The sequence below is a fragment of the Megalobrama amblycephala genome, linkage group LG2 (genome assembly GCF_018812025.1).
Source record: "Megalobrama amblycephala isolate DHTTF-2021 linkage group LG2, ASM1881202v1, whole genome shotgun sequence".
In the NCBI taxonomy this organism is placed as follows: Eukaryota; Metazoa; Chordata; class Actinopteri; order Cypriniformes; family Xenocyprididae; genus Megalobrama; species Megalobrama amblycephala.
Genome location: NC_063045.1, coordinates 40,913,511 through 40,930,227, shown reverse-complemented (window position 1 = coordinate 40,930,227; position 16,717 = coordinate 40,913,511). Strand labels below are relative to the sequence as shown.

The following is a 16,717-nucleotide window of genomic DNA, read 5'->3' as shown; positions in this document are numbered from 1 at the left end:
AGTCTTCAGTGTCACATGATCCTTCAGAAATCATTCTAATATGCTGATTTGCTGCTCAAGATACATTTATTATTATCATGTTGTGCTGCTTAATAAAATTTTTGTGGAAGCCATATTTTTTTCAGCATTCTTTGATTAATAGAAAGCTCGAAAGAACAGCATTTTTTAAAATAGAAATCCTAACATTATAAATGTCATTACTGTCATTTTTGATCAATTGAAACCATCCTTGAATAAAAGTATTAATTCGTTTCAACAAAAAAGACCCAACATAAATATTAAAAAAAAAAAGTGATTTATGTATATTTTAGCATTGTGCTGTTCCATTTGTCTATATTGAAATTTACATTTACAATTAAATGTCATTTAGCAGACATTTTTATCAAAAGCATAATGAACACGACAATACTAGAAGCACTTAATAGAGCAGCAAAGCAAAGGCACACCTTTGGAGGAAACGTAATGAAGAGAAAATAAAACTGCACATTATCTTAAGCACATTTTATTATTACCAACGTTTCGGCAAAACAAGTAGCCTTTGTCAAGGTAAGATACCTTGTCATACCTTGACAAAGGCCACTTATTTTGCCGCAAGGTTGTTAATAATAAAATGTGCTTAAGAGAATGTACAGTTATACATTGTTTTCTCTTCAATACTGGAAGTATTGAAATGTTTTAGGATTAACCAAGAGGGCTTAAGTAAAAATGCAGAAATCAATTGCGAGTCAAGTCTCCTGTGTGCTTTGCGTGCAAAGCTTTATTTGTATGATGCTATGTAGAGTGTTTCAAAACATTCACTTATGCTTTTGATTTCATTTAGGATGTTTCCTAACTAGGTAGCTGTCTGTGTAGGCAGTATGCAGCGAGGCAGCTCACTAGGTTTTGAACTGAGCTATACAAAAGCACACATGTCGCCTGATCTTACTTTCTAGCTCTCTCTTTCTCTTTTGTCTCTCACTCACGCACACTAGCGGCCACACACAGCGTACAAATAAATGCTACTCAAGCTACAGGCACCTGTCGTTCTTGATACTAATTGACATCTTTGTGATGGCAGGAGCCCCTGTCCGTGCCCGTCTCTGTCAGGATATGGCTAATAGCTTCTGGCACTCTGCTACAGTAAGTGGTCGAGAGATTTGATCAGGATGAAGCAGCCTCAAAGCCTTGCTTTACCTCCTGGGTGTCCCTTTAGCACTGCTGCTCTGAGGGAACAAATGAATCCCATGAAGAGTAGGATTCTGAGAGAACAGCATCCTGTGGAGGATTGGTAAACAATTACTTGAAGCTTGCAGGAGGTGTTGGCATATTAGTCACTGAACAGTGCTTTGAAGTACCCAGGTTATCTTGGATACCATATCAGAATATCACAGTTAACACCATTCTCTGGCTTTAAAGGGACAGTTGGCCCAAAAATGAAAATTCTTTCATTTCCTTTTTTTATTTACCTGCTTGTCGTTTCACACCTGTACGACTAATTTTGACTCTATGTGAGACCAATAATATGTTCATTTACCAATGAATACTTACCCAAAACAATATTTGTTACTCTTTTCGCATGATTGACTATATTACATAAATAGGTAAATGTCTAAATTTGGTTTTTATTAAACCGATCATATATATATATATATATATATATATATATATATATATATATATAAATATACACACACACACACACACACACACACATTATTGTATTATTATAAATAATTCATAGTATAAAATAAAAATATTATTGTTAACAATAAATTATATATATATATATTAAATGACGATAATTAATATGATTGCTGTTGTTGTTGTTGATATTAATAAGAATAATAAAATATATTAAAATATAATACACATATATAGTTAATAAATGCCAATTCTTATAATTATTATTATAATTATAGTATAAACTAACAACTGTTATAATTATTAAAAACAATATATTACAGTTATATTAATGATGAGAACAACAACAACTATATATTATTTTATTCATTATTATTAATATATTGTATTAATAATTTCTTATTGTTATTATTATTATTAGCAATAATAAGAATTATTATTATTTCATAAAGAACAATAATAAAAGACAACAAATAATAATAATAAAAAAAAATACTGGTATAATATACTGGTACACAAACTCCTCCACAAACTTTTGAAACAATCTGAAGGTCTCCCAATTAATATGAGGACATTGTGTCACTGCACTTTAAATTAATCACCAACCGGTCTACTTTAAAGCACCCAGTAGATTAAGCATGTCCTTTTGCAGCTGTGAACCAATTTAAACGCCTGATTAATTACATGATATACACTAAATCTCTAAGCACAATCAACCTGTACGTGCCCCTCGACTTTTAACCCACGTGTCTTTACAGAGCAAAGGCACTGATGGCACGATCCTTGGAAGGGCATCTTTCTCCACGCCTTGGAGCGTGTTTATGTAAGCTAGCATAGCCGGAAACATCTAGAGGCCCAGTATCAGTCATTAAATTAATGAGCATGTCTCTGGAGATCCTTCATGCAAAACAAAGATGTCACAACAGGCTGTTCTTCGTGATGAGATCTGTTCATCCCCGAGCAGTGGTTCTGACATGGTGTAAGAGGTCCTTATGCACATTTGTTCCTCCATAATGGACGCATCATCTCTTTTTAGTTATGTTGTGTCCTGAAATGACCAATGTTACTGAGGTTGGAGATTTTTCTTCAGAAGTATACAGTTTGAAAGTCAATTATCAAAACAACCAGCATGATCCATGTCACCTTGACAACACAGTGTGAAATGGAGGGCTAAACACCACCAGAAATTACAGTTTTGGAAGAAAATCAATGATATAGGCTGAGATTAAAACGGTCTCCTGTGGACACTCAATGACAAAATACTGAGGAGAGCTTTCCAACCCTCTATTCAAAGTAAACAAAAGTCAAGAACGTTTTACTTGCGCACCGCAGACGTGTTCAGACTAGAGGACGACATAGAGTCCAACGTTAACATTCAATTACAGATAGTACAAGGGGAACAATGCGCAGACCTTCAAAGGTAGCATTACACATCTGGAGGGAGGTTCAATTTAATCTCCAAAGCAAGCTGGAAGCAGCATCAGGGGTTTAATTAAGAATGAAATTTAATTTCCAAACTTCTCTTGAATTAACGAAGACAAACTCATTATTAAAGCCTGCATATAAACAAGCCAATTACACAGAGAGTGAGGCGTGAAAAACATAATAGCCTATGAAATCGTGTTTTAATGCAATTTCAGTTTCATACGATTAAAATGAAATGAACATTCGGCAGTCGGACAGAGGATGAAACAATGGGTCGAGGTGTCGATATTAAAACATGGGTTCGGGGATGGCACGAGACAGAGAGACGTCCAGTCGTTTAATGAAGTGTTCATTAAAGTAGATTCACTTCACAGCACCAGAGCGCCTGGAGGAAGGCAGAATGAGAGAAAGAAATGCAGAAAAAAGCCATGTTAAAGGACAGAAAGTGAAAAACAGAAGATTGATTTTAGCAGAATTTATCAGAATTTTGCAGGTGAAAGATGTGTGTGAACTGGAGGCTGGCACTAGTTTTCATCACTTTTACTTCAGTGAATATTCATCAGGTTGCATTAATATAAAAGGTCACTTTATATATAATCACTTACATTAAAGATTTGGCCAAAATGTAATGTAACCAGGGCTTGACATTAACTTTTTTGCTCACCAGCCAATGTGGCTAGTGGTTTTCCAAAGTTACTAGCCACTCAGCATTTTCACTGGCCACAATTTTGCTGTTGGGAAATTACATTTTATATGATTAAAGTTGACTCTGGCATGCTTAAATTACTTTATTTTGAGTCATTTTACTTGATTTACAAGATTTAAAACCCTTTCAAACGTACAAATGCAGATTGACCACCCAAATCAAGACTATACATTGTATATATCAGATATGTACAGTTATTTTTGTTAGGCTATATAAAAAGAACAAAGAAGCAAATTACAAATAGTAATTTTTTTTTTTTTTTTTCAGATCCATATGTTTATTTAGCATACATGTATACATGTATTTAACACTTTTTGATGTTTGATTAACATTAATGACAGAGGGGTATTTATTTGGGGGCTGCTGAATGCATGGATGTCATATCCATACTGACACATATCCAGTTTTTACCCACCTGTTTACGTCCACTTAGCCGTAAGCCATAGACGACTGTATTCACGTGAGATACTCCACACGATGCATTTTGACATCTGTGTGTGCGTGTATTCAGATGCAAGGAGAACTGAATCGCGCGCACGCGAGCGCTTCTGTTGTGTCATTCAGCGCGATTCCGCCTATCCCACCTTCACTAACCGCAAGTTAATCGATAAAGAATTGTGACTGAATCGTAATTTTGTGATACGACAAGCTTGGCTACTTTTCATTTGGCTGTAGGCTGAAATTATATTCAACCCGCCAAAGTGGCTAGTGGGAGTGGCTGTCTTACCCGCCACAGCTGAAATCTACCCGCATTTGACGGGTTGGCGGGTGTTAATGTCAAGCCCTGAATGTAACGTAATGTAATGTAAAGTAATATGATATGATATGATATGAATTAATGATCAAGTATATAAATATAAGCTGTTGCCAATAGAAATGCATATTGTAAAAAGTAATAAACTGAATAAACAATTGGCTTTAAAAATAAAAAATGCTGGTCCGAACGTTAAAGGGTTCACCCAAAAACGAAATTTCTGTCAGTACTCACCCTCATGACCTTCGTTCATCTTCGGAAAACAAATTAAGATATTTTCTGAGGGATTCTGAACCACAGTATTCTCATCGCTTCATAACATTCAAGTTGGATTTCATCAAAAATATCTTAACTTGTGTTCCAAAGATGAACAAAGGTTTTACGGGTTTGGGACGACATGAGGGTGAGTACTCAATGACAGAATTTTCAATTTTGGGTGAACTGACCCTTTAATAAAAGTTTGTTTAAGAGATGGTGTTCCCCCTTTTACTTACAAATAGATCTTAGTTATATAGCTGAAGAGCAAACATTCACAAAAACCATTGTATTTTAAGACAATGTGTTAAAAACAACATACAAACCTCTTCAAGAGACAGCATTTTTTATTCAAAACCATAGTTACTGATATATACATTTTTGACATTTGTCAAAAAGTTGCCCAATTTTCCTAAATCAAGTTGTCTGTGTGACAACTAGCCCCATTGTGACAATGTGATTGTGTAATACATATGTGTGAATATGCTTTTCTGAGTGGTTGTGTTCAAGTGTGTCCATGTGTTCTTGGCTACTGAAAAAGTGTGTCTACTCTAGTCTTTTATAGTTATGGGATGTGATTAAGAGTCTAAGCAGAGGGAGCGCTGCTCTCTGATCCTCCCCTGAGCTCCCGCTGTCAGCCGCTAAAGAGACAGAGACTGTAAATGAATCCTCTCTTTACACGCCAGTTAAAAAGGACTTCAGAGCCTCACTGACACCCAGAGACCAGCCTGTCCAGCTTGCATCAGCCCGCTACACCCAACGCCTGCCAGCTATATCTGGCTAAGGGCCAGAACTAGCTTTAGCTGAGCTGCTTGAGGATTTGTGTAAAGGCAACATTAACCTGGACAAGATTTATATATCAGTTTCAGTACTTTCAACACTCAATCCTGAATTCCCAGAAATATCAGTATAAAACCTGCATGACGTCAATGACATCAAACATCATTGTTATTCATGTGTCTATGGGTCTCATTCGCTAGCCAGAGTGTAAAGCTTGTATGCAAACATTTTCACAAGTAAATCATGATTTATAAACTCAATACCACACATACAAACAATAACAGATATATAAAAGAATTGTTATTATGTATTGTAATTATAATTATGAATATTAACATTAATTTAATGTATTTGTTTTATTATTTAATAATAATGTAGTATATATTTTTATTATTTATTTTTTTATTTAATTTTTTATTAGTTATTTTTTTATTTATTTGTTATATTATTATTAAATTAGAGTAAACTATTAATAATAATAACATTGTTTTTCTTGTTTTCAATTGTTTTCAATAAAAATAATAATTATTATTGAATATACTAAATTACTATTAACAAAAACAATTAAATAATTTATTGTTATTATTAAATAAGAAAACAATACATAAATATTACTATGATTATTACATAAGAAAACAAATACATAATTACATATTAATGAATGTTCAATTATTATTGTTATTACATAATAACAATTAAATAATAATAATAATTTATTATTGTTATCTTTAAACAAGAAAACATATTAAATCATTATTATATTATCACTATTATATAAAAATAAATTATTTATTATTTTATTTAATATTATTATTATTATTAGAACACAGTGAGTGGACCACAAAGAATAGTCCTGTGATATCGGCACATACTGCTGTAGGTTTGATCGGATTCAGTGTGCGGAAAGGCATGATAGCCAGTGGGCCACTCAGTCTCTGACAGCAGAACGGTCCTCAAGCTCTCTGCAGAGAGATGCTAGAGCCCCCTAGAGACTGACCTGTCTGAGAGAAAGAGAGTTTTATTGGCCTTTCTCTTCGGGTCAAACAGAGTGTTGGAATGTTGGAGAAACTGCAATCCTGCTGTGAATAGAGCACTACCTATACAACCTGATGAAAAGGTCCACAACAACCACGCATGTCAGAGTATTTGATGTAGACAATGAGTCAGAGCTTAACAGACGTGACCAGGTTATCCATCGAGGCTTATGTACTCAAACAATATAGCAGCTCAGTGGGCTGAGTGGGACACGGTTGTTGACAGGTCAATGTCAGTTTAACTTCTTCCTCAATATTAACACTTTTGTCAGGTTTTTAAAGTATTCCTCATGGTCCAATTCGTCATATCACAAAGTTTGCAAATAAAATAAGTGTTGCATGATTTAACATGTTTCTAGCATGTTTGTTAATTCATGGCATATACAAATGTGTTTCTGGGAGTGAATTACAATGCAAAGCATGTCATTTCCTGTTGCCAGCAGGTGGCGCTATGACTAACTATATATTGGCATGTAGATGTCTTCTGGCCAGGACTCTTATCACACACATGAAGTTTGGGGCAGATCGGACACTGTATGCCTGAGTTAAAACAGCTTCCTCTTTCATGGTGAAACCAAAGCCACTGGAAAGGCAAGCCTGCAACCTTTAGCCAAAAAAGCGTAACGGCTAATGCTAATGCTCCGCCCCCGGCAGTACGCAGAGAAGGAGACCAGAGGCTGTTTTTTGAAAGGATGTCAATGGATGAGAGGCTTCACTATGCTGATTAAACAGCTTTTGTGGGGAAATAGCTAATCATTTAATTAATCAACAGCCTGTTTGCTAATCTTCAGCATGTTTTACATTAAACAATACTTTCTTTGGGAACTATATGTAGATTTCAGCTTGATAAAAATGTATTTTTTCAAGAGAAGGCAGACTAGAGAATGTTGCGACTGATGTCACTGCCATTGCACGATAGGCTGAGAGGTGCTCCTCAATTAGCCGTTACGCTTTCTCCAATGGTAAGAGATACAGACCCTCTTATCTCCCTATTATATATAATCTCTGCCGATAATTATCTCTGATAATTTTGATCTGGTTAAATCTCTATGAGGAGTTAATCACAGTGTAAAACATTTACACTGCAAAAAATGCTGTTCTTACTTAGAGTTTTTGTCTTGTTTCTAGTCAAAATATCTTAAAGTTCTTAAATCAAGAAGCATTTTCTTGACAAGTAAAAATCAAAATTAAGCATGTTTTTCCTTAAAACAAGCAAAATAATCTGCCAATGGGTTAAGCAAAAATAATCTTAGTCCAAACTGAAAACAAGATTAAATATCTTATTATTGGTTTGAAATAAGATTATATTGCTTACCCCATTGGCAGATTATTTTGCTTGTTTTAAGGAAAAACTTACTTAATTTGGACTTATTTTTCCTGAAAACAAGAAAATAATTTTTACTTGTCAAGAAAACGCTTCTTGATTTAAGAACTTTAAGATATTTTGACTAGAAACAAGACAAAAACTCTTAAAGGGATAGTTCACCCAAAAATGATTGTCTAGCACATATACTTCAATGAGTGCTAGACATCACTGTCGTTGTCAGAGCGCAATCAGACCTCACGAATCGAGTGATGAATGCAGTTGGACATAGTGGTGTTTTAGAGGTAAAAAATGATATAAATACTGTTCGGTTTCTCGCACAAACCGATCATTTTGTGTCTCAGGACATCAATGTGTTGTCACGAGCCGCAGGGTTTAATTTGGATTCGTCTGTGCATGTTTATTGACTCGTATAAACTGTGTGACCATTGACTCGCATTATAAGACTGACAGACATCAACGGTTGGAGTTAAAAATCATCATTTATGTTCTACTGAAGAAACAAAGTCACCTACATCTTGGATGCACTGGGGGTACGCAGATAAACATAAAATTTTCATTTTTGGGTGAACTATCCCTTTAAGTAAGAACAGCATTTTTTGCAGTGTAATTTCTTGTTGCCAGCAGGTGGTGCTATTACTGTAACTGAATATTGCCATGCAGATATCTTCAGACCGAGACTCTAATAAAACATGTGAAGTTTGGGGCAGATCGGACACTGCATGCTTGAGTTGCAACAACTTCCTGTTTCATGGCGAAACATAAAATTTTGTCAGGCCGCCACAGACACGCCCTTGAAAACTTGAAAACTCAAGATCTTCGCAATTTAACGTCACCAAGGCCTTTAGACTGAATGAGAACAGATTAGACTGACCAAATATGATGTTTTTCTGATTAAAGCTCTAGGAGGAGTTTGTTAAAATACAACATCCGGAAATGGCAAAAACTAAAGAAGTTTGCAGAGAAAATTCAAAATATCTCACTTCCTGTTGGGTTTACAGATTTTGCACCCAGGCACTTTTTTGTAGGTATTGGGCTGTTACATGTGTCTACCAAATTTCAGACCTGTACGTGAAACGTAGCGTGAAAAGCGCTTAATTGAAATTTTGTAGGTGGCTCTATCAAGCCATTTTGCCACACCTAATTCAGAAATCCATATCTGATGTAAATTTTCACCACTTCTGACGCATGTGCAAAGTTTCATGAGTTTTTGAGCATGTTTAGGCTCTCAAAAATGCGATTCATTTCGGAGAAGAAGAAGAATTGACTGAGCAATTACAACAGGGTCTAAAAACCAAATCAGCATATTAGAATGATTTCTGAAGGATCATGTGACACTGAAGACTGGAGGAATGGCTGCTGAAAACTCAGCTTTTCCAACACTGCAATAAATATTATTTTATTTATATTAAAATAGAAAATTGTTATTTTAAATTGTGCTAATATTTCACAATATTAGGCTACTGTAGGTTACTGTATTTCTGATTAAATACAGCCATAAGAAACTTATTTAAAAAAAAAAAAAAAAAAAAATCTTACCAACCCCAAATTGTTGTACGGTGTATACATCATTTTAATTATATTAAAGGGATAGTTCACCCAAAAATGAAAATTCTGTCATCATTTACTCACCGTCAAGTTGTTCCAAATCAGGTTTGGAACAACTTGAAGGCGAGTAAATGATGACAGAAATGTTTGAGTGAACTATCCCTTTAATTGGGTAACTGATTAAATAATGACAGATTATTTTTTTTCATGTGAACTATCATTTTAAGATAAAAAATAATGACAGATAGTCAGGGAGAGTGACATAACAGAATGTGGGTGCGAACAGTGAACGGTGAAGGCAACTGGTGGTGCATGGCGAGATCAGAGGACAAAGAGCGCTGTAGAACATCTCGTCCCTCTCCATCATTAACTCATCTGAATGACCTTCAGATCAAAGTGGTCAGCACAGAGCTGAAGCAGTGTCAAGCTTCACAACTTTCAGTCGTACTCTTAAAAGTACTGGCTTGCTAATGTCACAGTGCACTATGCAAGAACAGGAAGAAGTGGGCTGCCATCCAGAAGGTCGGGAGTTTGAGCAGTGCTGCCGGCATGCTAGTTCTGTGACATCTCCTTGAGATGCTCACTGTGTACCGCTAGCGTGCCCTTAAGCAAACCACTTAAACCATTTCTGCTCCAGGGGATAAGCCTTATACTAAAGTATGACCTCTCTGTCGGATAAGAGAAGCAGCATCTTTCACCCAAGACACCACAATATCCTTTCTAAAGACTAGTAATGTACTGCATCTTTGACCAAGATATATGTTTAGTATCCACCAGTCTGTTAATAACCTTTAATAGCATTATTCCAATAAAATGCTCATGCAATTGGAATTAAAAATTGGCTTTGTTGAGGAAATAAAACTTGTAGGCCTGTAACTTTATTAGAAAGTGCAACATAATACATGTTGTAAGTATTGTTGTACATGTTGTACATCTTATGTACAGTAAGAAATATTTATGTCTAGTAAATTTTCTTATTTCAACTCCACTAGCACAATAAGTAAATTTTGTGACCTGCATATACCACAGTTATTTACCAACCTGAATTTAGCTGCCCTAATTTAATCCACTCAATGTGTTCATGATAATGTGTGGCCTAATGAAACAGTGATTAAAGGAACACAAGTGCTGCTTATGTGTGATATCTTCACTGAGAAAAAGGTCACTTTCACTCATCTTCACGTAACACTAATAGATATCCCATTAGAGGCAGTGCATCATTATTGGGGTTGTTGGTGCAATGATTGTGTGCCAAATTCAGATATAAATGATGGACATGCATAGAGAGAGAGTGAGCTATTTTCAAAAGATCCCTGTATACCCTGCTCTGCAGTAACAAATCACAAGTGAATACACAACACCATACAATGGAGATGTGCTAGATAGCTTAACCCTCTGGGGTCTGAGGTGTTTTCTGGGCCCTGGAGGTGTTTTGACATGCCCTGACATTTGTGCGTATTTCTGTTCCTTAATAATATTTGCATGGCTAAAGTCTGATTATACTGCATTCAGCACAACCTTTATGTAATATGTTAGCATCATGTATGTAAAAGTTTGTAGTTTTGAGAAAATGACATTTTGTACATGGTTTGTGAAAAAAATATATTTATATTATATATTTATATAAAAATATGTCAATATATTGTGAATATTTTTAGTCACTGAAATAAGGCCATAAAACTCATACTGAATATTTGTTCACAAGACTTTTGAAAAATGTATGTGGTAGCCTAGAATTTTTACTTCAACACAATGTGAAAATCATCCTGCCCTCATTGACATAAAACAATATATTGATTTAAAATTTGTAAGACATGTTTTGTGTCAGAAGGCTGTATGCGGTGAGGGTGTATGCGGTGGTCATGAATAATGATGTGTTTCACACCTGGACAAAGACACTCCCTTAATGGCCCTATCAGGTGGAACTGTGAGGGAATTAGAACAAAGAATGTGAGATTTAAAAGAATGGATTTTTGATTGATTGTATTTTATTTACAACACAACATAATCCAAATATACATAACAAAGTCCAAAAAGACACATTGTGAGTGTGAGTGTACACAAATAAATGTAGACACTTAACAGTTTCAAATGATGTATAACACTTATCTACCCCAGGAAGTTAAAATGTCACACCCGAATCACTCTCAGGTCAAAATGTTTCTTGAGCAGCAGATCAGCATATTAGAATGATTTCTGAAGGGTCATGTGACACTGAAGACTGGAGTAATGATGCTGAAAATTCAGCTTTGCCATCACAGGAATAAATTACTTTGTGAAATATATTCAAATAGAAAACAGTTATTTTAAATTGTAATAATATTTCACAATATTACTGTTTTTACTGTATTTTTAATTAAATAAATGTAGCCTTGGTGAGCAGACGAAACTTATTTTAAAAACATAAAACATTTTAGTGGTTCCAAACTTTTGGACTGTACTGTATATCACATATTATACAGAGGCTAGGTCGAATTAAATATTTCCCTTTATTTGTTTTCAGTTAGTCAAACAGCTTAGCTTAGGAAAGCACAAACATGTTTATAAAAGCTCTTAGCTTGAACAAGATATCATGACAATGTGCATGTTTTTGATCATGCACTGAGGAAAGGAGATCTGCAGGAGACACAGGGAGTTTTTGAGATGAGAACCACTAAAGTATAAGGAAAGATAATGTAGCATACCTAAAGATACAGTCTGGTGAACTCAGTAAAATCCTTTTAAGCTTCATTATATTGAAGCTAAACATGATTTTGTGTAATCATAATGATTGTTCCTATTTGAACATCTGATGAAACATACATCAGAACTTCATTTGTTTCACTACTCTTGTCTGGGTGCAATTTCTCTCTGTTTACAAGCTCAAAGACATTCATGTCATTGCTGATAACGACAAGCAAGAATATATTGTGCATGACTGCCTGATTACCTGATTTGCACAATTTTATTCATCAAATTATTTCATTATTCATTAAAATGATGCAGGCTGCATTTATGATATTCAGCCTCACTGAATTTGTCCCAGAGTCTTTGCCTCAGAGGTACAAACACACACAAGTGGCACACACATACAAACATACACACATACAAATAGCACATTTTTTAGAGGTTATGTATGTAGATTACATCAGACACTTACTCAATTTCAGAAACAAATGCTTTGTTGACTTAATCCCACAATGAAAGAAGATGCTTTAATCCTTTGGCAGAATACAAAGTCTCAAATGGGTGTTCTTTTGACAGGCAAATATTACAGACGACAGCCACTCTTGACCTTTATAAGTAATTTGACTTGAGGACATCAGACCCCTCAAATAATTTCCTATTTGTATCTGTTACTCTGTATCATCCGCTTGTCTCTCTAAATACCACATCACTATGTCTATATTTAAGTATGAGTGCCCTCAGTACACCGTGTATCACATTTCCTCCATAATCACCAAGATGCTTTGATTTTATATTTTACAGCTCATATTTCCCCATGCTGCTATCAGCTGCCACATTCATGGATCTATTAACGTCCCTTATATCCCGTCCCTACACGCAACAAAAAGAATCAAATAGAACAATCAATTCCCTTTCTTTTTACAGCGCTCATTGCTTCATTATTATTTGATAGAATGTGATTTTGATCTTATTCTACAAGACAATGATAATGAGCTTCAGACCCCAGAGACTGTGAGGAATGGAAATTGCACATGTAAATGTTCTCTGAGTAACAGGTAGTTAGTTCAAAAGAGACATCTGTGAGTTAAATCTAAGGTCTCTCTGCTCTTTTAAAGTCACTGATGCTTGTAAAAAAAAAAAAAAAAATGGCCTAAAAATAGAGATGCTGCTTGATATGGTACCATGCCAGTTATCTGCCAATATTTTTTAGGTTATTGATCCAAATTGGATATTTTGTGCATTCACTTTTCTCTGTAAATTCAAACAATAAATAGTCTTTGTTTAAAACCACAAACATAGGAGATTTATAGAGATTTACAGAAGTAACTCAAACCACAAAAAAGCAGATGAGAACCAACAAACACAACTGAAACCTCAGGGCTGGGCAAACAAGGGAACTAAACAAGAGTTGAAACTGCACACACTGCAAACTGTGGACACGCACACCTGGAGCAGTGGGCAGCCATTTTTGCTGTGGCGCCTGGGAAGCAATTGGGGATAAGGTGCCTTGCTCAAGGGCACCTCAGTCATTTCATGCTGGTATTAAGACTCTAACCCACAACCTTCGGGTTACCAGGCTGACTCTCTAACCATTAGGCCATGACTGCCCCCTAAAAGAGGAAAATGCAAACTTTTGAAAACGGGTTTCAAAGTTAAAGTTTTTGAAAACAATACCATTATTGTCTCTGTGTAAACTATAAAGACATGAATTTGTGAAAACAATGATGTCATGCACATGCTTATTACATGTTCAGATTAAAGGCACATACTTTTTCTTTACAAAGTGACATCACCAACTACTGGCTTGGCAGGCATAATTTTTTTTCTAGTTTTTGCAGCTCTGTGTGAACAGGGATAGTTTTGACAAAGTTGTCATCTGTACATGAAAAACACAAGGGAAAGCCATAGTTGTTGTGTAATCGTACCCTAAAAAGAAATGCAGGAAACAGAAACACAAGAACAATATGAAAACTACACTGATACAAATTTTCTGCTTGATTTACATAAAAATGTGATTAATATTGTTGCATAATTTTATTATGTAGATCAAAACAAGATTAGTCTTTGTACAAAACACTTAAAGGTGCTAAAGAGGATGTTTTGTTTTATACATTTTTGCAATATTACTTGAAACTGTCTTTACTAACTGATATTTATTAGGTGCACTGAAAGGAATAATATTAATATACATCATCTGTGCACGAGGTAGGGCCTTAAAAACATCAGCCAATCGTTTACGCGATCATTGCGTAAACGATTGGCCCTCTGGCTTGTCAATCACTGCCGTGACGTTCCTTGTGAGAGACGTGCGCGGATTGGCCCTCTGGCTTGTCAATCACTGCCATGACGTTTCTTGTGAGAGACGAGCACGGCTGCGCGCTCCAGTAACTTTCCACACTCCACAGGCGCCGCTTGTAATGTTTTTGTCAGGAGACAGGAATAACAACTGCAGATTATGGGTTACCTGCGGTGAGTCCGACATAATGAATCCACTAACACGACACAGCGAATGCCGGTGGTAAACACTCGTGTTCCAATACTCGTTCACGAATTTTGGGAGGCGTTCCCTCGAAATGAGCTGTGAAGGAGGGGGGCTGTTCTTACGCATGCGCTCATTTCAAAAACTCACTAACACTTAATTTTTCTGTGATAAAAGAAAATTTGCATGTAAACTTAATTTTAGTATTTCTCATTTTATTGTGTGTAGTTGAAGTTCCTATTGCAATACTTTTTACTCAAACATTATAACACTGAGTTAAAGCATGTTTTTAAAGTGTATGCTTAACTTAGAAACATCTAAGTAAATAATACAATATATATTGTGTAGACACCATATCTACATAATAAAAGTAATTTGGCACCTTAAAGGATTAGTCCACTTTTAAATACACTTTTCCTGATAAATTTACTCACCCCCATGTCATCCAAGATGTTCATGTCTTTCTTTCATCAGTCGAAAAGAAATGAAGGTTTTTGATGAAAACATTCCAAGATTATTCTCCTTATAGTGTATTTCAATGGCTACCAACAGGTTGAAGGTCCATATTACAGTTTCAGTACAGCTTCAAAGGCTTTAAACGACACCAGATGAGTAATAAGGGTATTATCTAGCAAAACGGTCAGTCATTTTCGAAAAAAATACAACTGTTTATGCTTTATAAACAAAATATCGCCTTGAACGTACTTTCCGCTTCCGCATTCTTCATAACGCTTACGCTGAATGTCCTACGCCTTCCCTATTCTATTAAATTTCGAAAATGACCGATCGTTTTGCTAGATAAGACCTTATTTCTCATCTGGTATCGTTTAAAGCCCTTGAAGCTGCACTGAAACTGTAATATGGACCTTCAACCTGTTGGTAGCCATTGAAATACACTATAAGGAGAATAATCCTGGAATGTTTTCATCAAAAACATTAAATTCTTTTCGACTGACGAAAGAAAGACATGAACATCTTGGATGACATGGGGGTGAGTAAATTTATCAGGAAAAGTGTATTTAAAAGTGGACTACTCCTTTAACACAGTTACATCAATGCTTGGTGCACAATACACAATGACGGTAACATTTGATGGATCGTTTTTGAGCATGAATGTGACATTTTGAGTAGAAAATGAGCTCCATATGTCACAAAATGGCAAGTTACTGAACCGAACAACAAAATCAATGATAAAATCTCATTAATTATTCAAGGCCCAGTGCATGATGGGAACCACTAGTATCAGAAGAGTTGAGTAGCTTTTACTTAATTTTATAACATTGATAAGCTTGAATTGAGTACTAATATAGAATTTACTTTGTTTTTTTGAATTCTTTCTTGAACTAACTTCTTCATGTCAAAATTACATGTTTTTTCTATAGTATTTACTTCACCGCAGAATCATTTTTATCAGTGTAGTGACAAACTAACCTAAACATATTCCTGACAGTAACACTCTATTATTCTTTAAAAACACTTAATAACAGTTAAATGTAATCTTTAGCAAATCTCAAAATAAATATCTATTTTACATACTGTGCATTATAATGTTGCAATGTCATAATCACTTGTAGTATTTTGTTTTTAGTGTTTTTTTTTTTTTTTTTTTTTTTTTTTTTTTTAATGATTTAGGCACAATAGTGTATAATTTTAATATCGGCCATATTAACAAGAAAGTAGTTATCAGCTTTTCTACCAGAACTTTAATATCAGTGCATTTCATACTTTCATGTATCCTGATTACATAACATCATTTATTACTAGTATTCATACCTAGACTCAAACTTAGGTTTTAATGTTTTATTTTTTAATAATTTATTTTGAACAAAATAGTATTTTAAATATTAGCCATAATATGAAAATAATTATCAGTAAGAATTTTAATATTGGTGCGTCTGTACTTTAAAGTATCCTGATTACGTAACGTCATTACTAGTATTCCGTGACTCAATTTTAGGTTTAATTTATTTTTTATTTTTTCATTTATTTTAGACAAAATAGTATAGCTTTTTAATATCAGCCGTAACATGAAAAGAATTATCGTCCAGAATTATAATATCAGTGTCCCTAGTTATGTATCCTGATTATGTAACGTCTAGTATTCTGTGACTCCCAAGCCTGCACC

The 16,717-nt window shown here is 34.9% G+C and overlaps 1 long non-coding RNA gene across 2 annotated transcripts in view; it reads right to left on the bottom strand.

Annotated features, from left to right (window-relative positions):
* LOC125258681 overlaps positions 1–16,717 on the bottom strand; it is a 129,249-nt gene that overhangs the window by 56,402 nt on the left and 56,130 nt on the right. The window lies entirely within an intron of this gene.